This window comes from Brassica rapa, unplaced genomic scaffold, assembly GCF_000309985.2.
Source record: "Brassica rapa cultivar Chiifu-401-42 unplaced genomic scaffold, CAAS_Brap_v3.01 Scaffold0377, whole genome shotgun sequence".
Lineage (NCBI taxonomy): Eukaryota > Viridiplantae > Streptophyta > Magnoliopsida > Brassicales > Brassicaceae > Brassica > Brassica rapa.
The window spans coordinates 20,428-39,472 of NW_022610319.1; positions in this window are offsets into that span (position 1 = coordinate 20,428).

Genomic DNA, 19,045 nt, shown 5'->3' on the forward strand with positions numbered 1-19,045 from the left:
GGACAGCTTCTTCGTCGTTCCAATCAAACCAGGATAAATCACTTTGTGAGAAGCTTTATTTTGATACATAAAGTGGTGGAGAATAACCAGGAAGTTAAATAAATCTCATAGGAGTTGGGATGAAGAAGTTATCCCACTTTCAGATCAGGTGATTACAGTTTCCCAGTTTGGGAATAGCACAGCTTCATCGTCGTTCCAATCAAACCAGGATGAATTACTTTGTGAGAAGCTTTATTTTGATACATAAAGTGGTGGAGAATAACCAGGAAGTTAAATAAATCTCATAGGAGTTGGGATGAAGAAGTTATCCCACTTTCAGATCAGGTGATTACAGTTTTCCAGTTTGGGAATAGCACAGCTTCTTCGTCGTTCCAATCAAACCAGGATGAATCACTTTGTGAGAAGCTTGATTTGGATACATAAAGTGGTGGAGAATCACCAGGAAGTTGAATAAATCTCATAGGAGTTGGGATGAAGAAGTTATCCCACTTTCAAATCAGGTGATTCCAGTTTCCCAGTTTGGGAAAAGTACAGCTTCTTCGTCGTTCCAATCAAACCAGGATGAATCACTTTTTGAGAAGCTTGATTTTGATACATAAAGTGGTGGAGAATCACCAGGAAGTTGAATAAATCTCATAGGAGTTGGGATGAAGAAGTTATCCCACTTTCAAATCAGGTGATTCCAGTTTCCCAGTTTGGGAATAGGACAGCTTCTTCGTCGTTCCAATCAAACCAGGATGAATCACTTTGTGAGAAGCTTGATTTGGATACATAAAGTGGTGGAGAATCACCAGGAAGTTGAATAAATCTCATAGGAGTTGGGATGAAGAAGTTATCCCACTTTCAAATCAGGTGATTCCAGTTTCCTAGTTTGGGAATAGGACAGCTTCTTCGTCGTTCCAATCAAACCAGGATGAATCACTTTGTGAGAAGCTTGATTTGGATACATAAAGTGGTGGAGAATCACCAGGAAGTTGAATAAATCTCATAGGAGTTGGCAAGAAGAAGTTATCCCACTTTCAAATCAGGTGATTCCAGTTTCCCAGTTTGGGAATAGGACAGCTTCTTCGTCGTTCCAATCAAACCAGGATAAATCACTTTGTGAGATGCTTTATTTTGATACATAAAGTGGTGGAGAATAACCAGGAAGTTAAATAAATCTCATAGGAGTTGGGATGAAGAAGTTATCCCACTTTCAGATCAGGTGATTACAGTTTCCCAGTTTGGGAATAGCACAGCTTCATCGTCGTTCCAATCAAACCAGGATGAATCACTTTGTGAGAAGCTTGATTTGGATACATAAAGTGGTGGAGAATCACCAGGAAGTTGAATAAATCTCATAGGAGTTGGAAAGAAGAAGTTCTCCCACTTTCAAATCAGGTGATTCTAGTTTCCCAGTTTGGGAGTAGGACAGCTTCTTCGTCGTTCCAATCAAACCAGGATGAATCACTTGTGAGAAGCTTGATTTGGATACATAAAGTGGTGGAGAATCACCAGGAGTTGAATAAATCTCATAGGAGTTGGAAAGAAGAAGTTATCCCACTTTCAAATCAGGTGATTCCAGTTTCCCAGTTTGGGAATAGGACAGCTTCTTCGTCGTTCCAATCAAACAGGATGAATTACTTTGTGAGAAGCTTATTTGGATACATAAAGTGGTGGAGAATCACCAGGAAGTGGAATAAATCTCATAGGAGTTGGCAAAAGAAGTTATCCCACTTTCAAATCAGGTGATTCCAGTTTCCCAGTTTGGGAATAGGACAGCTTCTTCGTCGTTCCAATCAAACCAGGATAAATCACTTTGTGAGAAGCTTTATTTGATACATAAAGTGTGGAAGAATAACCAGGAAGTTAAATAAATCTCATAGGAGTTGGGATGAAGAAGTTATCCCACTTTCAGATCAGGTGATTACAGTTTCCTTCCCAGTTTGGGAATAGCAACAGCTTCATCGTCGTTCCAATCAAACCAGGATGAATTACTTTGTGAGAAGCTTGATTTTGATACATAAAGTGGTGGAGAATAACCAGGAAGTTAATAAATCTCATAGGAGTTGGGATGAAGAAGTTATCCCACTTTCAATCAGGTGATTCCAGTTTTCCAGTTGGGAATAACCAGCTTCTTCGTCGTTCCAATCAAACCAGGATGAATCACTTTGTGAGAAGCTTGATTTTGATACATAAAGTGGTGGAGAATCACCAGGATTGAATAAATCTCATAGGAGTTGGGATGAAGAAGTTATCCCACTTTTCAAATCAGGTGATTCCAGTTTCCCAGTTTGGGAAAATTACAGCTTCTTCGTCGTTCCAATCAAACCAGGATGAATCACTTTGTGAGAAGCTTGATTTTGATACATAAAGTGGTGGAGAATCACCAGGAAGTTGAATAAATCTCATAGGAGTTGGGATGAAGAAGTTATCCCACTTTCAAATCAGGTGATTCCAGTTTCCCAGTTTGGGAATAGGACAGCTTCTTCGTCGTTCCAATCAAACCAGGATGAATCACTTTGTGAGAAGCTTGATTTGGATACATAAAGTGGTGGAGAATCACCAGGAATTGAATAAATCTCATAGGAGTTGGCAGAAGAAGTTATCCCACTTTCAAATCAGGTGATTCCAGTTTCCCAGTTTGGGAATAGGACAGCTTCTTCTTCGTCGTTCCAATCAAACCAGGATGAAATCACTTTGAGAAGCTTGATTTGGATACATAAAGTGGTGGAGAATCACCAGGAAGTTGAATAAATCTCATAGGAGTTGGGATGAAGAAGTTATCCCACTTTCAAATCAGGTGATTCCAGTTTCCCAGTTTGGGAAAAGTACAGCTTCTTCGTCGTTCCAATCAAACCAGGATGAATCACTTTGTGAGAAGCTTGATTTGGATACATAAAGTGGTGGAGAATCACCAGGAAGTTGAATAAATCTAATAGGAGTTGGGATGAAGAAGTTATCCCACTTTCAAATCAGGTGATTCCAGTTTCCCAGTTTGAGAAAAGTACAGCTTCTTCGTCGTTCCAATCAAACCAGGATGAATCACTTTGTGAGAAGCTTAATTTGGATACATAAAGTGGTGGAGAATCACCAGGAAGTTGAATAAATCTCATAGGAGTTGGCAAGAAGAAGTTATCCCACTTTCAAATCAGTGATTCCAGTTTCCCAGTTTGGGAAATAGGACAGCTTCTTCGTCGTTCCAATCAAACCAGGATAAATCACTTTGTGAGTGCTGTATTTGGAATACATAAAAGTGGGTGGGAGAATAACCAGGAAGTTAAATAAATCTCATAGGAGTTGGGATGAAGATTTATCCCACTTTCAATCAGGTGATTACAAGTTTTCCCAGTTTGGGAATAGCACAGCTTCTTCCGTCGTTCCAATCAAACCAGGATGAATCACTTTGTGAGAAGCTTGATTTGGATACATAAAGTGGTGGAGAATCACCAGAAGTTGAATAAATCTCATAGGAGTTGGAAAGAAGAAGTTATCCCACTTTCAAATCAAGGTGATTCCAGTTTCCCAGTTTGGGAAGCTAGGACAGCTTCGTTCTTCTTCGTCGTTCCAATCAAACCAGGATGAATCACGTTGTGAGAAGCTTGATTTGGATACAAAGTGGTGGAGAATCACCAGGAAGTTGAATAAATCTCATAGGAGTGGGAAAGAAGAAGTTATCCCACTTTCAAATCAGGTGATTTCCAGTTTCCAGTTGGGGAATAGGACAGCCTTTCTTCGTCGTTCCAATCAAACAAAGCTTCTTCGTCGTTCCAATCAAACCAGGATGAATCACTTTGTGAGAAGCTTGATTTGGATACATAAAGTGGTGGAGAATCACCAGGAAGTTGAATAAATCTCATAGGAGTTGGCAAGAAGAAGTTATCCCACTTTCAAATCAGGTGATTCCAGTTTCCCAGTTTGGGAATAGGACAGCTTCTTCGTCGTTCCAATCAAACCAGGATGAATCACTTTGTGAGAAGCTTTATTTTGATACATAAAGTGGTGGAGAATCACCAGGAAGTTGAATAAATCTCATAGGAGTTGGGATGAAGAAGTTATCCCACTTTCACTTTCAATCAGGTGATTCCAGTTTCCCAGTTTGGGAATAGGCACAGCTTCTTCGTCGTTCCAATCAAACCAGGATGAATCTTTGTGAGAAGCTTGATTTGGATACATAAAGTGGTGGAGAATCACCAGGAAGTTGAATAAATCTCATAGGAGTTGGGATGAAGAAGTTATCCCACTTTCAAATCAGGTGATTCCAGTTTTCCAGTTTGGGAATAGCACAGCTTCTTCGGTGATTCCAGTTTCCCCAGTTTGGAATAGGACATACTTCTTCGTCAATCCAATCAAACCAGGATGAATCTCTTTGTGAGAAGCTTGATTTGGATACATAAAGTGGTGGAGATGACCCATTGAAGTTGAAATAATCTCATAGGAGTTGGGCAGAAGAAGTTATCCCACTTTCAATCAGGTGATTCCAGTTTCCCAGTTTGGGATAGGACAGCTTCTGTCTTCGTCGTTCCAATCAAACCAGGATGAATCACTTTGTGAGAAGCTTTTTTGAATACATAAAGTGGTGGAGAATCACCAAGGAATTTGAATAAATCTCATAAGAGTTGGGATGAAGAAGTTATCCCACTTTTCAAATCATAGGTGATTCCAGTTTCCCAGTTTGGGAATAGGAACTTCTTCATCAATCGCAATCAAACCAGGATGAATCTCTTTGTGAGAAGCTTGATTTGGATACATAAAGTGGTGGAGAATCACCATGAAGTTGAATAAATCTCATAGGAGTTGGCAAGAAGAAGTTATCCCACTTTCAAATCAGGTGATTCCAGTTTCCGCCAGTTTGGGAATAGGACAACTTCTTTCGTCAATCCAATCAAACCAGGATGAATCATCTTTGTGAGAAGCTTTATTTGGATACATAAAGTGGTGGAGAATCACCAGGAAGTTGAATAAATCTCATAGGAGTTGGGATGAAGAAGTTATCCCACTTTCAAATCAGGTGATTCCAGTTTCCCAGTTTGGGAATAGCACAGCTTCTTCGTCGTTCCAATCAAACCAGGATGAATCACTTTGTGAGAAGCTTGATTTGAAAACATAAAGTGGTGGAGAATCACCAGGAAGTTGAATAAATCTCATAAGAGTTGGGATGAAGAAGTTATCCCACTTTCAAATCAGGTGATTCCAGTTTCCCAGTTTGGGAATAGGACAACTTCTTCGTCAATCCAATCAAACCAGGATGAATCTCTTTGTGAGAAGCTTGATTTGGATACATAAAGTGGTGGAGAATCACCAGGAAGTTGAATAAATCTCATAGGAGTTGGCAAGAAGAAGTTATCCCACTTTCAAATCAGGTGATTACAGTTTCCCAGTTTGGGAATAGCACAGCTTCATCGTCGTTCCAATCAAACCAGGATGAATCACTTTGTGAGAAGCTTGATTTGGATACATAAAGTGGTGGAGAATCACCAGGAAGTTGAATAAATCTCATAGGAGTTGGCAAGAAGAAGTTATCCCACTTTCAAATCAGGTGATTCCAGTTTCCCAGTTTGGGAATAGCACAGCTTCTTCGTCGTTCCAATCAAACCAGGATGAATCTCTTTGTGAGAAGCTTGATTTGGACATAAAGTGGTGGAGAATCACCAGGAAGTTGAATAAATCTCATAGGAGTTGGCAAGAAGAAGTTATCCCACTTTCAAATCAGGTGATTCCAGTTTCCCAGTTTGGGAATAGGACAACTTCTTCGTCGTTCCAATCAAACCAGGATGAATCTCTTTGTGAGAAGCTTGATTTGGATACATAAAGTGGTGGAGAATCACCAGGAAGTTGAATAAATCTCATAGGAGTTGGCAAGAAGAAGTTATCCCACTTTCAAATTAGGTGATTCCAGTTTCGCAGTTTGGGAATAGGACAGCTTCTTCGTCGTTCCATTCAAACAAAGATGAACCACTTTGTAAGAAGCTTGATTTGGATACATAAAGTGGTGGAGAATCACCAGGAAGTTGAATAAATCTCATAGGAGTTTGGATGAAGAAGTTATCCCACTTTCAAATCAGGTGATTCCAGTTTCCCAGTTTGGGAATAGCACAGCTTCATCGTCGTTCCAATCAAACAAGGATGAATCACTTTGTGAGAAGCTTGATTTGGATACATAAAATGGTGGACAATCACCAGGAAGTTGATATAGGAGTTGGCAAGAAGAAGTTATCCCACTTTCAAATCAGGTGATTTCAGTTTTCCAGTTTGGGAATAGCACAGCTTCTTCGTCGTTCCAATCAAACCAGGATGAATCACTTTGTGAGAAGCTTGATTTGGATACATAAATTGGTGGAGAATCCCCAAGAAGTTGAATAAATCTCATAGGAGTTGGGATGAAGAAGTTATCCAACTTTCAAATCAGGTGATTCCAGTTTCCCAGTTTGGGTATACCACAGCTTCATCGTCGTTCCAATTAAACCAGGATGAATCACTTTGTGAGAATCTTGATTTGGATACATAAAGTGGTGGAGAATCACCAGGAAGTTGAATAAATCTCATAGGAGTTGGGATGAAGAAGTTATCCCACTTTCAAATCAGGTGATTCCAGTTTCCTAGTTTGGGAATAGCCCAGCTTCTTCGTCGTTCCAATCAAACCAGGATGAATCACTTTGTGAGAAGCTTGATTTGGATTAAAGTGGTGGAGAATCACCAGGAAGTTGAATAAATCTCATAGGAGTTGGGCAGAAGAAGTTATCCCACTTTCAAATCAGGGGATTCCAGTTTCCCAGTTTGGGAAAAGCACAACTTCATCGTCGTTCCAATCAAACCAGGATGAATCACTTTGTGAGAAACTTTATTTGGATACATAAAGTGGTGGAGAATCACCAGGAAGTTGAATAAATCTCATAGGAGTTGGCATGAAGAAGTTATCCCACTTTCAAATCAGGTGATTCCAGTTCCCAGTTTGGGAATAGGACAGCTTCTTCGTCGTTCCATTCAAACTAGGATGAATTACTCTGTGAGAAAACTGATTTGGATACATAAAGTGGTGGAGAATCACCAGGAAGTTGAATAAATCTCATAGGAGTTGGGATGAAGAAGTTATCCCACTTTCACATCAGGTGATTCCAGTTTCCCAGTTTGGGAAGGACAGCTTTTCGTCGTTCCAATCAAACCAGGATGAATCTCTTTGTGAGAAGCTTGATTTGGATACATAAAGTGGTGGAGAATGACCATGAAGTTGAATAAATCTCATAGGAGTTGGCAAGAAGAAGTTATCCCACTTTCAATCAGGTGATTCCAGTTTCCCAGTTTGGGAATATGACAACTTCTTCGTCGTCCAATCAAACCAGGATGAATCTCTTTGTGAGAAGCTTGATTTGGATACATAAAGTGGTGGAGAATCACCAGGAAGTTGAATAAATCTCATAGGAGTTGGGATGAAGAAGTTATCCCACTTTCAAATCAGGTGATTCCAGTTTCCCAGTTTGGGAATAGCACAGCTTCATCGTCGTTCCAATCAAACCTGGATGAATCACTTTGTGAGAAGCTTGATTTGGATACATAAAGTGGTGTAGAATCACCATGAAGTTGAATTAATCTCATAGGAGTTGGCAAGAAGAAGTTATCCCACTTTCAAATCAGGTGATTCCAGTTTCCCAGTTTGGGAATTGGACAGCATCTTCGTCGTTCCAATCAAACCAGGATGAATCACTTTGTGAGAAGCTTGATTTGGATACATAAAGTGGTGGATAATCACCAGGAAGTTGAATGAATCTCATACGAGTTGGGATGAAGAAGTTATCCCACATTCAAATCAGGTGATTCCAGTTTCCCAGTTTGGGAATAGCACAGCTTCATCGTCGTTCCAATGAAACCAGGATGAATCACTTTGTGAGAAGCTTGATTTGGATACATAAAATGGTGGAGAATCACCATGAAGTTGAATAAATCTCATACGAGTTGGGATGAAGAAGTTATCCCACTTTCAAATCAGGTGATTCCAGTTTCCCAGTTTGGGAATAGCACAGCTTCATCGTCGTTCCAATCAAACAAGGATGAATCACTTTGTGAGAAGCTTGATTTGGATACATAAAATGGTGGACAATCACCAGGTAGGTTATCATAGGAGTTGGCAAGAAGAAGTTATCCCACTTTCAAATCAGGTGATTCCAGTTTCCCAGTTTGGGAATAGGACAACTTCTTCGTCAATCCAATCAAACCAGGATGAATCTCTTTGTGAGAAGCTTGATTTGGATACATAAAGTGGTGGAGAATCACCAGGAAGTTGAATAAATCTCATAGGAGTTGGGATGAAGAAGTTATCCCACATTCAAATCAGGTGATTCCAGTTTCCCAGTTTGGGAATAGCACAGCTTCATCGTCGTTCCAATCAAACCTGGATGAATCACTTTGTGAGAAGCTTGATTTGGATACATAAAGTGGTGGACAATCACCAGGAAATTGAATAAATCTCATAGGAATTGGGATGAAGAAGTTATCCCACTTTCAAATCAGGTGTTCCAGTTTCCCAGTTTGGGAATAGCACAGCTTCATCGTCGTTCCAATCAAACAAGGATGAATCACTTTGTGAGAAGCTTGATTTGGATACATAAAGTGGTGGACAATCACCAGGAATGGTGTAGCCATGACCGGAGACATAGAAGAGGAGCTGAGCGAGACTGATGAGGATGAGCCAAGTGATGAGACTGCCGTAGAAGAGAGGTGTGAAGCTGAGGATACTGAAGAGAACCAGAACCAGAGTGAGATACCATGTGAGCCAGCCAGTGTGTGGAGTGGACCAGTTACTAGATCAAGACTGAGGGCACAAGAGGAGAGGCTCCAGGAGATAGCCAAAACCGTGGGCCTTGGTTCAAGGCAAGGAAATCAAGATAAACCAGCTTGTTGGTTTAATTTAATTACTTTGTAAGGGGTTTGGTTATTGGGCTTTCATTTAATTTAAACCAAAGACAATTAGGATTAAAAACAATTAGGATTATTAGAATTAAACCATCTTGGTTTACTTCTAGGGTTTTCGATTTCCTTTAAGAACATGGGGACGTAGTTTTGTTTTCTTAACTTTCAATCTAAGAATTATTCAGTCAACTTTGTTGTCTTGTCTCTAGCTTTCTCTGTTCAGCTCTAGAACATTGATCTCACTTAAAGCAAGGAATTCCTGTGAATCCCATCTTAGACAATACAAGGTGATCTTGTGTCTTTGAGTAGCAAACCATCCTTGGCGCCAACCCACAGGCTCAGGGAGACGTTAATAGTTCAAAGGAGAGCTAGTAGCCTCTTAGAACACCCTCTATCCATCCACCTTCAAGTGATCCAGAGTTTAAGCCATACCCAGGCTGCACCAAGTGGTATCAGAGCCACTTGAAGGTTAGGGTTTGCAATTTGACTACTCAGATCATTCATTCCATCAAACACTTCTCTTATCTTTCTATCTGTTGTAAGCCAGCTGAGCCAACCCTGCAAATCAAAAAAAAAAAAAAGAAAAGAGATCTCTGATCCAAATCAAAAAAAAAAATATATAGCTGAAGAGTAATCCAGCTAGCTGAGGAGAAATCCAGCTCAGGGTGGTAAAGTCAGCTGGTGCCTAAATCTCTTAATACTTCCTATCTGATTCATTGGGGTTTTAGTTCTAGATCTTAAGTGTAGAACTTTGTTTTTCAACTGAACTTGTGGGAAGAGCTGAGACTTGGCGATTTGAAAACTTGAGTGAGAGAGAGATATAATTTTGTTCCTGGCTTTGTGTTTTCTCTAACTATTTCAGGAACAATGAGTGAAGAGAGGCGAGATGGAAAGCAACCTGAGAGTTCAGGAGAACCGGCTGTCCAGCAAATCAACCTCAACCAAGTTCAATTTGAGGCTATGATAGCTGAGATAACCAGAAGAATGCAAAATACTTACAACCGTGTTCAACAAGCTAATGAAACTTTACCTGGTGATAATGCAGGGCAAGAGAGGGACGCGGTTGCTGCTGGAGCTCAGAGAGCACGCATTGGACCTATAAGAGGGCAACGAGTTGAGCTTAGGGGTCGTGGGATTTATGGAGAACATTATCAAGAAGATTCAGCTGATGAAAGTGATGATGGATCTCAGGCTAGTCATCATGGTAGAAATCACAACCGCAGGCGACCAGCTACTGATAACCTAGGCAATCTCAAGCTTAGAATCCCTCCATTCCATGGGAAGAATGATCCTGATGCTTACTTAGAGTGGGAGAAGAAGATTGAACTGGTTTTCAATTGCCAACAGTTCACTGAGGAGAGGAAAGTGAGACTAGCAGCTACTGAATTCTGTGGTTATGCTATTAGCTGGTGGGATCAGATTGCTACTACCAGGAGACGCAATGGAGAGCCTCAGGTAGCTTCATGGTTTGAGATGAAAACTGTGATGAAGAAGAGATTTGTTCCTAATCACTATGGAAGAGATCTACACCAGAAGTTGAGAAGGCTTTCTCAAGGATCTAAGAGTGTAGAGGACTATCACCAGGAGATGGAAACACTCATGTTGAAAGCTGACTTAGAAGAAGAAGTAGAAGCTACTATGGCTAGATTCCAAGGAGGTCTTAACAGAGATATACAAGATAGGTTGGAGCTACAAGAGTATGAGGACATGGATGAACTGCTACATAAGGCTATTTTGATTGAGCAGCAGAACAAGAGGAAGAGCTCTACCCGGTCTTCATACACTCCTGCTTCAAAACCGGCCTACTCCAAGGAAGATAAGCCAGGGGATAAGTCCAAAGAAGGTTCTTCTTCAGTGGAGACCAAGAGAGATGACAAGGGTAAAGGAGTAGCCACACCTACTAAGACCAGGAACATTAAGTGTTTCAAGTGTCATGGCTTTGGTCACTATGCTAATGAGTGCACCAACAAGAAGGTGATGACTATCTTAGCCGACGGGGAGGTGATATCTGAAGAGGAGGACGCCGGCCAAGAGTCTGATGAGGAAGGCGTGGAGTACCCTGTCCGTGGAGAGCTATTAGTCACCAGGAGACTTCTCAATGCTCAACCTAAAACCAAAGAAGATGAGCAAAGGGAAAACTTGTTTCACACCAGATGCTTGATTCAAGAAAAGGTTTGTAGCTTGATCATTGATGGAGGAAGTTGTACTAATGTAGCAAGTGCTGAGTTGGTGGAGAAGTTGGGTCTTCAAGTGTTCAAGCATCCTAAGCCATATCTGTTGCAATGGATCAATGATGAGGGAGGATTAAAGATCACCAAGCAAGTGAAGGTATTGCTATCAGTGGGAAAGTACCAGGATGAGATCACTTGTGATGTAGCACCCCTGGAAGCTAGCCACATCCTTCTTGGACGTCCATGGCAGTATGATAAGAGATCAGTACATGATGGCTTTACCAACAGATACACTTTTATCCATAAGGAGAAACAAGTTACCCTGGCGCCAATGACCCCTCAGGAGGTACACCAGGATCAGATGCATCTCAAAATGAAGAGAGGAGAGTCCAAGGCCGCCAGCAAGTCCTTGCTTCTTGAAGAGACCAGCCAGGTAAGTAAACTCAACCTCTTTGCTACTGCTAAAGATATCAAAACTGCTGTGATTGAACAATCAAATTTGATACTAGTAGTTTACAAAGAATTGTTGAGCTCTACTACTAACCCTGCTCCTGAGATTCCAGAGGAGATTGAGTGTCTTTTGCAGGAGTATAGAGATGTGTTCCCAGAGGACAATCCCATAGGTCTGCCGCCTATTAGGGGAATAGAGCACCAGATTGACTTTGTACCAGGAGCTACTTTACCAAACCGTCCAGCATACAGGACCAACCCTGTGGAGACTAAGGAGCTTCAGAAACAAGTCAATGAGCTAATGGAGAAGGGACATATCAGGGAGAGTATGAGTCCTTGTGCTGTACCTGTCCTCTTGGTGCCAAAAAAAGATGGAAGCTGGAGGATGTGTGTGGACTGCAGAGCCATCAACAACATAACAGTTAAGTACAGACATCCTATTCCTCGCTTAGATGATATGCTAGATGAGTTACATGGTTCATGTGTCTTTTCTAAAATTGATTTAAAGAGTGGTTACCACCAGATTAGAATGAAAGAAGGAGATGAGTGGAAAACTGCCTTTAAAACTAAGCTAGGATTGTATGAATGGCTTGTGATGCCTTTTGGGCTTACTAACGCACCTAGTACTTTCATGAGATTAATGAATCATGTCTTGAGAGCTTTGATAGGACGATTTGTAGTTGTTTACTTTGATGATATCCTGATTTACAGCAAGACCATGAAAGAACATGTTAACCACTTGAAGCAAGTTCTAGATGTGCTTAGAAAAGAAAATCTGTATGCTAACTATAAGAAGTGCTCTTTTGGCACAGATAACCTTGTCTTTTTAGGTTTTGTTGTGACTTCACAGGGCATACAGGTTGATGAGGAAAAGGTGAAAGCTATCAGGGAGTGGCCGATTCCTAAATCTATTGGAGAGGTCAGAAGTTTTCATGGACTTGCTGGCTTCTACCGGAGGTTTGTGAGAGATTTCAGTACAGTTGCAGCACCACTGACTGAAGTAGTCAAGAAGAGTGTAGGTTTCACTTGGGGACCAGCACAAGAAGAGGCATTTCAAATGCTAAAAGAGAAGTTAACAAGTGCTCCCTTACTTGCACTTCCTGACTTTTCTAAGACTTTTGAAATTGAATGTGATGCATCTGGTATTGGAATTGGAGCTGTGTTGATGCAGGATAAGAAACCCATAGCTTATTTCAGTGAGAAACTAGGAGGCGCCACCTTGAACTATCCTACCTATGACAAGGAGCTGTATGCCTTGGTGAGAGCTTTACAAGTGTGGCAACATTACTTGTGGCCTAAGGAGTTTGTGATCCATACAGATCATGAATCCCTTAAACATCTCAAAGGGCAACAGAAGCTGAACAAGAGACACGCCAGGTGGGTGGAGTTCATTGAGACCTTTCCTTATGTCATCCACTACAAGAAAGGTAAGGAGAATGTAGTGGCTGATGCACTCTCCAGAAGGTATACTCTTTTATCTTCAATGGAAACTAAACTCTTAGGATTTGAACATATCAAATCTTGCTATGCTAATGATCCTGAGTTTAAAGATGTGTTTAGAGAATCTGAGAAACATGCTAGTGGAAAATTCTATCAAGTAAAAGGATTTCTTTTCTATGATAACCGCCTGTGTGTTCCTAGTGGTTCTTTGAGAGAATTGTATGTTAGGGAAGCTCACGCAGGAGGGCTGATGGGACACTTTGGGGTCGCCAAAACACTCTCCACCTTGCAGGAGCACTTCTACTGGCCGAGTATGAAGAAAGAAGTGGAGCGTGTGTGCTCAAGGTGTGTCGTGTGCAAGCAAGCCAAGTCTAAGGTCCAACCAACAGGTTTGTATACACCTCTCCCTATTCCTACTGCACCATGGATTGATATCTCTATGGACTTTGTCTTAGGATTGCCTAGAACTAGGAAAGGAAGAGATAGCATCTTTGTGGTTGTTGATAGATTTTCTAAGATGGCTCACTTCATACCTTGTCATAAAACTGATGATGCATCTTTGGTAGCTGATCTATTCTTTAGAGAAGTTGTTAGATTGCATGGTATGCCTAGGACTATAGTTTCTGATAGAGATACTAAGTTCCTTAGCTATTTCTGGAAAACTCTGTGGGGAAAGTTGGGAACTAAGCTATTGTTTTCAACTACTTGTCATCCCCAAACTGATGGTCAAACTGAATCAGTCAATAGGACATTGTCTACTCTTTTGCGTGCCATCATTAAGAGTAACATTAGGACATGGGAGGATTGTTTACCACATGTAGAGTTTGCATATAACAGAGCAGTGCATTCAGCTACTAAACTTTCTCCTTTTCAAGTTGTTTATGGTTTTAACCCATTGTCTCCTCTTGATTTATTTGCTTTACCTTTAAAAGAACAAACTAACCTTGATGGCAAGCAAAAGGCCGAGTTTGTTTTGTCTTTGCATGAACAGGTCAGGAAGAACATTGAGGAGAGGACCAAGATGTATGAGAGGCAGAAGAACAAGGGGCGCAAGGAGCTAGTACTTGAACCGGGTGATCTTGTGTGGATTCACATGAGAAAAGAGAGGTTTCCTGTTGAGAGGAAATCAAAGTTGCTACCAAGGAAAGATGGACCTTTCAAAGTGCTGAAGAGAATCAACAACAATGCCTACCAGATTGATCTTGAAGGGAAATACACAATCAGTTCTACTTTCAATGTTTCTGACTTGGATCCTTTTATTGCAGATGATTTGGATTTGAGGTCAAATCCTTTTAAAGGAGGAGGGGATGGTGTAGCCATGAGTAGAGACATTGAAGAGGAGCTGAGTGAGTCTGATGAGGAGAGCCAGACTGATGAGACTGCCGTAGAAGAGAGGTGTGAAGCTGAGGATACTGAAGAGAACCAGAACCAGAGTGAGAACCATGTGAGCTAGCCAGTGTGTGGAGTGGACCAGTAACCAGATCAAGACTGAGAGCACAAGAGGAGAGGCTCCAGGAGATAGCCAAAACCGTGGGCCTTGGTTCAAGGCAAGGAAATCAAGATAAACCAGCTTGTTGGTTTAATTTAATTACTTTGTAAGGGGTTTGGTTATTGGGCTTTCATTTAATTTAAACCAAAGACAATTAGGATTTTAAAATAAACCAATTTCAATTGGATTAGGATTAGAATTAGAATTAAACCATCTTGGTTTACTTCTAGGGTTTTCGATTTCCTTTAAGAACATGGGGGACGTAGTTTTGTTTTCTTAACTTTCAATCTAAGAATTATTCAGTCAACTTTGTTGTCTTGTCTCTAGCTTTCTCTGTTCAGCTCTAGAACATTGATCTCACTTAAAGGAAGGAATTCCTGTGAATCCCATCTTAGACAATACAAGGAGATCTTGTGTCTTTGAGTAGCAAACCATCCTTGGCGCCAACCCACAGGCTCAGGGAGACGTTCATAGTTCAAAGGAGAGCTAGTAGCCTCTTAGAACACCCTCTATCCATCCACCTTCAAGTGATCCAGAGTTTAAGCCATACCCAGGCTGCACCAAGGAAGTTGATCATAGGAGTTGGCAAGAAGAAGTTATCCACATTTCAAATCAGGTGATTACAGCTTTCCCAGTTTGGGAATAGCACAGCTTCCTCGTCGTTCCAATCAAACCAGGATGATCACTTGTGAGAAGCTTGATTTGGATACATAAAGTGTTGGAGAATCACAGGAAGTTGAATAAATCTCATAGGAGTTGGGAGAAGAAGTTATCCCACTTTCAAATCAGGTGATTCCAGTTTCCCAGTTTGGGAATAGGACAGCTTATCGTCGTTCCAATCAAACCAGGATGAATCCTTTGTGAGAAGCTTGATTTGGATACATAAAGTGGTGGAGAATCACAGGAAGTTGAATAAATCTCATAGGAGTTGGATGAAGAAGTTTATCCCACTTTCAAATCAGGTGATTCCAGTTTCCCATTTGGAATAGCACAGCTTCTTCGTCGTTCCAATCAAACCAGGATGAATCACTTTGTGAGAAGCTTGATTTGGATACATAAAGTGTGGAGAATCACCAGAAGTTGAATCATAGGAGTAAGGTTGGGAAGAAGAAGTTATCCCACTTCAATCAGGTGATTCCAGTTTCCCAGTTTGGGAATAGCACAGCTTCTTCGTCGTTCCAATCAAACCAGGATGAATCACTTTGTGAGAAGCTTGATTTGGATACATAAAGTGGTGGAGAATCACCAGGAAGTTGAATAAATCTCATAGGAGTTGGCAAAAAAGAAGTTATCCCACTTTCAAATCAGGTGATTCCAGTTTCCCAGTTTGGGAATAGCACAGCTTCTTCGTCGTTCCAATCAAACCAGGATGAATCACTTTGTGAGAGCTTGATTTGGATACATAAAGTGGGGAGAATCACCAGGAAGTTGAATAAATCTCATAGGAGTTGGGATGAGAAGTTATCCCACTTTCAAATCAGGTGATTCCAGTTTCCCAGTTTGGGAAGGACAGCTTCTTCGTCGTTCCAATCAAACCAGGATGAATCACTTTGTGAGAAGCTTGATTTGGATACATAAAGTGGTGGAGAATCACCAGGAAGTTGAATAAATCTCATAGGAGTTGGGAAGAAGAAGTTATCCCACTTTCAAATCAGGTGATTCCAGTTTCCCAGTTTGGGAATAGACAGCTTCTTCGTCGTTCCAATCAAACCAGGATGAATCACTTTGTGAGAAGCTTGATTTGGATACATAAAGTGGTGGAGAATCACCAGGAAGTTGAATAAATCTCATAGGAGTTGGCAAGAAGAAGTTATCCCACTTTCAAATCAAATCAGGTGATTCCAGTTTCCCAGTTTGGGAATAGGACAGCTTCTTGTCGTTCCAATCAAACCAGGATGAATCACTTTGTGAGAAGCTTGATTTGGATACATAAAGTGGTGGAGAATCACCAAGGAAGTTGAATAAATCTCATAGGAGTTGGGAAGAAGAAGTTATCCCACTTTCAAATCAGGTGATTCCAGTTTCCCAGTTTGGGAATAGGACAGCTTCTTCGTCGTTCCAATCAAACCACGATGAATCACTTTGTAAGAAACTTGGTTTGGATACATAAAGTGGTGGAGAATCACCAAGAAGTTGAATAAATCTCATAGGAGTTGGGATGAAGAAGTTATCCCACTTTTAAATCAGGTGATTCCAGTTTTCCAGTTTGGGAATAGCACAGCTTCTTCGTCGTTCCAATCAAACCAGGATGAATCACTTTGTGAGAAGCTTGATTTGGATACATAAAGTGGTGGAGAATCACCAGGAAGTTGAATAAATCTCATAGGAGTTGGGATGAAGAAGTTATCCCACTTTCAAATCAGGTGATTCCAGTTTCCCAGTTTGGGAATAGCACAACTTCTTCGTCGTTCCAGTCAAACCAGGATGAATCCGTTTGTAAGAAGCTTGATTTGGATACATTAACTGGTGGAGAATCACCAGGAAGTTGAATAAATCTCATAGGAGTTGGGATGAAGAAGTTATCCCACTTTCAAATCAGGTGATTCCAGTTTCCCAGTTTGGGAATAGCACAGCTTCTTCGTCGTTCCAATCAAACCAGATGAATCACTTTGTGAGAAGCTTGATTTGGATACATAAAGTGGTGGAGAATCACCAGGAAGTTGAATAAATCTCATAGGAGTTGGGATGAAGAAGTTATCCCACTTTCAAATCAGGTGATTCCAGTTTCCCAGTTTGGGAATAGCACAGCTTCTTCGTCGTTCCAATCAAACCAGGATGAATCACTTTGTGAGAAGCTTGATTTGGATACATAAAATGGTGGAGAATCACCAGGAAGTTGAATAAATCTCATAGGAGTTGGGATGAAGAAGTTATCCCACTTTCAAATCAGGTGATTCCAGTTTCCCAGTTTGGGAATAGGACAGCTTCTTCGTCGTTCCAATCAAACCAGGATGAATCACTTTGTGAGAAGCTTGATTTGGATACATAAAGTGGTGGAGAATCACCAGGAAGTTGAATAAATCTCATAGGAGTTGGGATGAAGAAGTTATCCCACTTTCAAATCAGGTGATTCAGTTTCCCAGTTTGGGAATAGCACAGCTTCATTCGTCGTTCCAATCAAACCAGGATGAATCACTTTGTGAGAAGCTTGATTTGGATACATAAAGTGGTGGAGAATCACCAGGAATTTGAATAAATCTCATAGGAGTTGGGAAGAAGAAGTTATCCCACTTTCAAATCAGGTGATTCCAGTTTCCCAGTTTGGGAATAGGACAGCTTCTTCGTCGTTCCAATCAAACCAGGATGAATCACTTTGTGAAGCTTGATTTGGATACATAAAATGGTGGAGAATCACCAGGAAGTTGATATAAATCTCATAGGAGTTGGATGAAGAAGTTATCCCACTTTCAAATCAGGTGATTCCAGTTTCCCAGTTTGGGAATAGCACAGCTTCTCGTCGTTCCAATCAAACCAGGATGAATCACTTTGTGAGAAGCTTGATTTGGATACATAAAGTGGTGGACAATCACCCGGAAGTTGAATAAATCTCATAGGAGTTGGGCAAGAAGAAGTTATCCCACTTTCAAATCAGGTGATTCCAGTTTCCCAGTTTGGGAATAGGACAACTTCTTCGTCGTTCCAATCAAACCAGGATGAATCACTTTGTGAGAAGCTTGATTTGGATACATAAAGTGGTGGAGAATCACCAGGAAGTTGAATAAATCTCATAGGAGTTGGGATGAAGAAGTTATCCCACTTTCAAATCAGGTGATTCCAGTTTCCCAGTTTGGGAATAGCACAGCTTCTTCGTCGTTCCAATCAAACCAGGATGAATCACTTTGTGAGAAGCTTGATTTGAATACATAAAGTGGTGTAGAATCACCATGAAGTTGAATTAATCTCATAGGAGTTGGCAAGAAGAAGTTATCCCACTTTCAAATCAGGTGATTCCAGTTTCCCAGTTTGGGAATAGGACAGCATCTTCGTCGTTCCAATCAAACCAGGATGAATCACTTTGTGAGAAGCTGATTTTTGGATATAAATGGTGGTGGATAATCACCAAGGAAGTTGAATAAATCTCATAGGAGTTGGGATGAAGAAGTTATCCCACTTTCAAATCAGGTGATTCCAGTTTCCCAGTTTGGGCATAGCACAGCTTCATCGTCGTTCCAATCAAACCAGGATGAATCACTTTGTGAGAAGCTTGATTTGGATACATAAAGTGGTGGAGAAATCACCAGGAATTTGAATAAATCTCATAGGAGTTGGCAAGAAGAAGTTATCCCACTTTCACATCAGGTGATTCCAGTTTCCCAGTTTGGGAATAGCACAACTTCTTCGTCGTTCCAATCAAACCAGGATGAATCACTTTGTGAGAAGCTTGATTTGGATACATAAAATGGTGGAGAATCACCAGAAGTTGAATAAATCTCATAGGAGTTGGGAATGAAGAAGTTATCCCACATTAAATCAGGTGATTCCATTTCCTAGTTGGGAATTGCCCAGCTTCATCGTCGTTCCAATCAAACCAGGATGAATCACTTTGTGAGAAGCTTGATTTGGATACATAACGTGGTGACAATCACCAGGAAGTTGAATAAATCTCTTAGGA